Here is a 7,273-nt window from a genome sequence, read left to right as displayed (position 1 = left end):
CAATGATGTCCAGTGTGTCTGATGGGAAACACAAAAGGGAAACACAACTGTGTTGCCTCACTCTAGTGATTGCCCAATAAAATCGAATTTGATGTCTAGGGCTCAAACCCTGAGCTCCTAGGAAGAGTATCAAGTGCCAAATGCCACGTTGCATTGCGGGTTGTAAGCTGCACGGTGTTGATTGACAGGCTGGGACCTGACGGGGGACTGATGGCGCGATTCTCTGCACCGCTCTCCTGTGGTGTTCTTCTTTTCCACCTCAGGTGGAAACAACACATCCCTGTGCTACAGTTAGAACAAATTTTCTGCCGACACAGCCACTAATGTGGTCCCATGCAGCATGCATGCTGTTGGTGAACTCCATGAATGCAAGCAGACATTTTCCCCTGAAATCATTCTCAGAAGCTGAGCGTGGGGTTTGCTGAGGGAGAGCTCGGCAGAATAGCTGCCTTGTCAAGAGGGGCGGTCCAATCTAATGTCCCAAGGACTCTCATAGTGTACCTTGCTCTAGCAGCGTTTCCACCAATAACAGCCTGAGAGAGATCTGAGAAAATGCAAATCTCTGGTAATGGAGATAAAAAAAAAATCACTATTATAAATTGGACTTAGATGGTTATAAAAAAAAAATGAAGTTAGGAAGATGTGTTGGGGAAGATCCAGGAGGTTGGAAGGGTAGGAGTGGGGGGCATGAGATCATATTTTATTGTATACATATGAGATTATCAATAAAACTATAATAAAATGAGAATAAATAAATAAAACAAGAATAAATACATACATATATCTGTTTATATAACATGAAAGAAGAGGAGGGATAGGAGATTATTTAAATGGAACAAGGGAAAAAAATGGCAGCGGGGATGGAGGGACAAGGGAAGGCGGAGGTGCTAACACGAGGAAAGTTATGATGATGTGTGTATACAAAAGTGTCAAATGAAATCCGTTGTTTTGTACCCCAAATTTTAAAGAGAAAGAATTGTCAATAGAATTTAGAGTTTGTGAAAGTGTGATTATAGAAAAACATGGGCCTTAAAAAACATCATATGTTTAAGATTCCTCTAGGTCCTGGGTCTTTTTCTTGAAGTGCATCATTCTATTCTCCATCCCATAAACACTACACTTAAAGGATCTCCTGGTTATGGTTTCCACATGCAGTAGCTGGGCTGGCCAGAGGAATGCCGCTTTGAATGACAGGGACGGTTACCTCCCATCCAGCTTCTGGTCATTCCTGAGCTTGAGCTGTGGTCCTTTTGTTCTCCCGTGGTTGCCGATGCGTCCTTCCTAGGACTGTTTTGTTGTGACAACCAGGTCCAACTGTAAAGAGTTTCGCTTGACGTAGTGGAAGATGTGGCCGCAATGTGCACTGAAGAAAGTAGGGCAATGGCATAGCTTTGGGACGGGGAGGCTCCTACTGTGTTAACCAGCCCCTTTCATAACCACAGGTCCATGGTTTGTAGGTCTTTCTTTGGAACTGGTTTGTGGCAGGACCATGCAGGAGTTGGAACTTTGGGCTAGAAAAGCCTTAGGGTGCTTTAATCAGGGATTAATGGAACATTATTGTAGGAGTTTGGAAGCCCAGAATCCTGGGAAAAATGTGGACAATGGAGGAACGTCGCACCAGGTTTCAGAGGGAAAGAGAGACTCTATTGAGAACCAGGCTAGAGGCCATTTGAGTGATATACTGCAGATGATCTGCTTGTGTTTTGCCTGGAAACTTGAGCGAGGCTCCATTCAAAAGCAATGGTGTGGTGCTTGGTGGGAGAAGTTTCATGACAGGTTAGTGCTCAGTCTGTGGCATGATACTGATCACTGTTTCTATTCAGATAGAGATAGACAGACAGACAGACAGACAGATAGCTAGGTAGATAGATAGAGGCAGACAGACTGAGACAGTCAGAGAGGAGAGGAGAGGAGATCAGAGGAATCAGAAGAGAGGAAAGGAGAGGAGAGGAGGGGAGGAGAGGGGAGGGAAGAGGAGAGAGGAGGAGAGGAGAGCGGGAGATAGGAGAGAGAGAGAGATGAGAGAGGGAGAGAGGAGAGAGAGAGGAGGAGGAGAAAGAGGGGAGGCAGAGGGGAGAGTGAAGGGAGAGAGAGGGGAGGGAGGGGAGACAGAGGGGAGAGAGAGTAGGGAGAGGGGTGGGGGGGAGAGAAGAGAGAGAGTATCAGCAGTACACCATTTTATTTAGCCTAAGACTCCAGTGAGCGTGTGTGTGTGTGTGTGGGGGGGGGTGGAAGGGCAGGGGGCGGGCAGGAGATGGTGCCATCCACATACAGGGTGACGCCTTTTCCTCCCAGCCAAACCTTTCTAGGACTTCTCTCCCCAGACATACAGAGGCCTGTTTCCTCGGTGATTTTAAACCCAGTCCAGCGGACCCTAAAGATGAATCATTACACAAACTAAGACCCTGATGGTTTCCTATCGCACGGCGTACCCGTTTCAAATCTCACAGCCTCAGGCAGGTTCAAAGAAGAGCTGGGTGCGACTCCCATAGTCCTCAGCAGATCCCAGACCCTTAGATCAGACGTGGCTGTGCTGCTGCTCCCTGGAGACACCTACTTCTAAGTGTGGAGAAGCACGGCCATGGTGGTAGTTCCTGCCCCGCAGTTGTGCATTCTGTCCCGACATTCCGGCGTCTCTCTGGGCCCTGGAGTACTATTTCCCAAGGCAGGTGCATTTTTCCTTCCTCTCCTTGGTTGCCTCTATCCTTTGACGCAGGCTTCCCTAAGCCCTCCTGCGCCAATGACTTGAACCTTGCATCAACCTCCTACTTGAGAAAACCAGTCCAAGCTGCTCCTGTGCAGGGGTGGGCACCTCTCTGCGAGCGTCTGACAGCTCACAGGCCCGTGATTCTCCACTTGGTTGGTCAGCTGACGAACTGCCTTTTCTCAGATGGAGCTGGAGGGCTCCACGGCTCTGACTCAGGGAGCTCAGCCACTTTCTTCATAGCACTAATCCTTCTCCCTGGGCTCATTAGATGGTTGTCTGACACCAAGCTCCCGATCAGTTGGCCAGAGAGCTGAAGTTTAGAAAACACGTTTTCTCAAAATTCAAAACAAAACAAAGCAAAACACAAGCCCTCTTTTCCCTCCAGCTCTGGGGAAGCACATACCTTTGGTAAAGGTCACGGTGCCTGTATCTGCTGGGCGTGGTGTGTGTGTGTGTGTGTGTGTGTGTGTGTGTGTGTGTGTGTGTGTGGAGTTGGCTGTGTAGTAAAAATATGCTCCTGCCAGGAGCAACCTCCAAGTCCCATGGCTTGCACAATCTTGGTCAAATGTAATGCTTCTGGCTAGTGTGTCTTCTATTTGCTGGCTGTTCCACCCCATCGAAACTCACTCTCAGCCCAGATTTCCTGTGTCAGGAGGAATGGATAGTTGAAAAGGCCTGTCACCCTCCAGCCAAGGCTCACAGGGTCTTTTGAGTCTTGTGTACAGCCGCAGGGTGAGGGAGGAAGGGTGTGTGTGTGTGTGTGTGTGTGTGTGTGTGTACAGTGAGCTTGGGTTTGCCGCAGTTTACAAACAAATTTCCTCACTGCAGCATCATTCAGACCACTTGCCCTCTGAAGTGTATTTTTGGTGGTTGGGGGGGTGTCAGTGAAACTCAGTGTTTTCACCTTAACCTTGTGGACCTTGAATCTGGACACCCCAGGTCCCCACACTGCCCACTGGGTCCAGGCAGAGCCCAGCAAATACATCACACCAGGCTGTGAATATGCAAATCCGGCCTCTGTTTCCGCAAGCGGAATGTCCACAGAGCCTGTGTATGCTCTGAAGACAAAACGCTTCTCTTCAACACCAAACTGAGCTCAGGTTCTTTATAACGTGAAGCGTGAGGAATTCACCCTCAGCTGGGGTCCAAAGGGCTTCCTGGCTGTCAGGCGCCTCCATCGCAGGACTGAAGCACAGTGCAGACTCACACCTCCGACAATCTCAACCAGATGGGGAAAGGCCTTTCAGAGGGATTTAGCTTCTAGCCTTTCTGCTGTAGCTATACTGTGAAATGCATGCATTGGGAGCTATTTTAAGACACAGGGGGATGTTCATAGCCCAACCCTGAGTTTAAACAGAGAGCAGAGCCTCCAAGCTGCTTTTTGGGGATGATCTCAATTTTGCGGTCTGTAGAGACATCGGACATGTTGATGATGGCAGGTTTTTGATGATTCTTTGTCATCGCCTTTCAAGTGTCTGCAGTGAGTATAACATTATTATTATTGTGTGTGGTCACATGTAGACAATGCCAGCGTGCATGTGTGTGTGTCTGTGTGTGTGTGTGTGTGGGAACGCGCGAGCATGCATGAGAGAGAGAGAACAGGAAACTGGCTCCTTCCCTCACAAGGCTGGGAGAGTAAAGCAGGCACGGTGGGAGGCTACAGGCTTCCAAAGCCCCCAGTGGCATATTTCCTTCAGTAAGTATCCAAGTTCCATGACCTTCACAATCAGGGCCATCAACTAGGGAACAAGTGTCCAAATACCTGAATCTATGAGGGGCATTGCTCGTTCAGATAACTGCAGTAACCCTTCCTCACCTGCTGTTACCATGCTGGCTAGTGCTGTGTATTTACTTACGGTACATTATTATTAACTCCAGTTCCCAGCTTGCAGTGCGGTTCACTCTCCATTTTGTGCTGGTCTTCAATTACAGGCTTTTTAACCACACAGTTTATGACGTGGATTATCTGAGACTACAAAAACATGAATCAAATCATGCCTTTTAAGCCCATTAATCCATTGCAGCCAAGGACCTAGTGAGGTGATGAAAATGCTTTTCCGAAAAATCAGAAGAAGAAGAAGAAAAGAAAGAAACGACCCACGAAGTTGAGGAAACAGCAGATCGCAATGAAATCCCTGCCAATCTTAGTTTGGGAAAGTGACCTGAGTACTGCCAGGTGGCTGCTGTGTGGGCAGGGGCGGGTGGGACTTGAGTGAGGGCTCAGAGGTGGCACCCTTTTCCCAGAGGTGCAATGTCAGCTAGAGCGAAGGGGAGGGGAGGGCTGGACCGATGCCAGAGTCTTCGAAGGTTTTAAAAGGAGCAACAAGTAATCTTGGCAGCCCAATTAACAGAGAAATGGAGGAGGGGTGTTGTGGGGCCGCTGTGACCTCAACTGGCCCAAAGCTCTTTCCTGATGCCCTCCAGATGCCAATTAGTCCTGTTCCCCAGAGCGGGGAGCCAGATGGTCATTCTGTGAATGGAGGTCATTTTCCCTGAACACTTGCAACAAGTCTGTTTAGTGCCGGACCTTTCCACCAAGCACTAGACGTCTGGCTCTGCATGTTATGAGGATATCAATAGTTGTCACAGCTAGCTGGCGGGGTCCCTCCGTCTGCCATGCGGGTTGTAGAGACCACCATGAGAGGTTGATATTTCTCAGTGTCATCAAACATTTACTGAATGCTTGCAAGCGCTGGTATGGGGCAAGACAGGCCAGGCCTTGTGTGCCTACTTCCCACTGAGGAACAGTAAAGGATGGTCGGGTCTCCTTCATCAATCCTGGGTGTGACCGAAGGGACATGTTCATTCATATCACAGGTGTTCAGCAGTCAGGGTTTCAGTGGAATGAAAATGGAATGCTAGCAAGTATTTAAATCATGGTGATATGAGGCCAGCCTTCCCTGAGTTGTCAGAGGTCACAGAAGGGCTGGAATGTGGTTCATGGTTTTCTTCCATTTTCGTTTGGGGTTGTATGCATACAGTATCACTCCTCATCACTGGGTTGTCAAACCTGTCAATCAGAAGCATTAACCCATCCAGGAAAACTCCAACTCTAAAAGACGCTTGGGTTAATTGGTATAATCCGAGAACCATCTTAAAAACTTCAGAAAACTAGAATGGGTTAGTCCTATGATTAAAAATGTATTTTAGTTTGCATAAAACAAAACAAAACAAAACAAAACAAAAAAACAAAACCAAAATGGTACCTGGTAAGAATTCAAGATATAGCCTCACCTTCTTTCCATAAAATTGTTTCTGGGGAATACTTTGTACAGAAAACAATAGTCTGCACTGAGTGTGTGCTGTGCCCTGGGCTAGTGTCTGCTAGGAATTTCCAACAACTCAGTGAGGTCAGCAAAGGAACCGCCTACATTTCACAGAAAATGAAGCTGACCCCTCGAAAAGCTGGTGATTTCCAGATCCTAGTCAGTAAGGAGCACCGTGAATGTCATTTCCAGCTCTTCCTGGACTCTCACCACGTCCCCACCAAGGCCACTAAACTGGTCTCAGGAGGTGTGGAGTGATTTTTCACAGATGTGGGGTCCCAGGAGCTGAACTGAGAACTTGTACAGAGCCTGGTGGGAGTCTGAGCCCAAGATGAGTTTGGAGGGACAGTCACTGGACCTGCATGATTGCTGCTTCTCTGTACATGGCAGCTGGCTGGCAGAGCTTCAGGCAGCCATGTCTGGGCCATAGTTGATTCTTAGAGACTCCCAAATAGATTTTAACAACTGACTAATTTTTCCTTCCACTGGTGACATTCAAGGGAGACATTGCCTTTTTCTCTCTGGGCTCAGAATCCCAGGGTACGACACAGAACCGCTATGTCTCATATGCAGTTTGTTCTTTGAGTCAACCAGAGAGTTACCCTTCTAGGATGCTCTTCCTCCAGGTGTTCATGTGTGCCACCACCCTAACAATCATTCTGAACCAGATGAGTTGTTTCTCACCGGGAGACCTTGACCCTGGAATGTTAGTAAGTTCCAACTTTGGTTTGAACTTGAGCAGTTGAGTTCATCTGACTTTGTGACATTTCTCATGAGTTCCTTCAGGTAATTCGAGGCGATGTGAATCTACTTTTTCTTCCAGGTCACCATAGAGGAAGAGAAGGGAATCCAGAATCTTCGGGAATGAGGTCACCTGCTATTTGGTAATAGATACCTTCTGGGCACCAACTGAGACAACGAACGAGGACACCACACAAAGTTCCCACCTCAGTGGGCTCATTGGGCTATTCAAGGTGGCAGACAGGGTGAGGTGGCCAGCCTCAAATGCTTTTTAGGGAAGACTTCCCTCACAAGGGACACTTGTCACTGGTTGTAGGGACCTTTGCATGTGCTTCAATAGCAGCAAGGCGTGGCTGAAACCTTTTCCTCATTCTGTGACTGATGCTTGTAAGTGGGGGGTTAGTGGGCACAGGCCTGGCCTGTGGCCCCTGTAAAAGTAAACAAAGAGAAGTCTCACTAATAGAAGAAATGGAGAAATGGATAAGGGTCATCTGGCTTTTATGCCAGAGTGTCTTCCTTCCTTCCTTCCTTCCTTCCTTCCTTCCTTCCTTCCTTCCTT

The sequence above is a fragment of the Psammomys obesus genome, unplaced genomic scaffold, assembly GCF_907164565.1.
Source record: "Psammomys obesus unplaced genomic scaffold, mPsaObe1.curated_primary_1811, whole genome shotgun sequence".
In the NCBI taxonomy this organism is placed as follows: domain Eukaryota; kingdom Metazoa; phylum Chordata; class Mammalia; order Rodentia; family Muridae; genus Psammomys; species Psammomys obesus.
The sequence above is the reverse complement of the archived record's forward strand: the minus strand, read 5'-3'. Positions refer to the sequence as shown.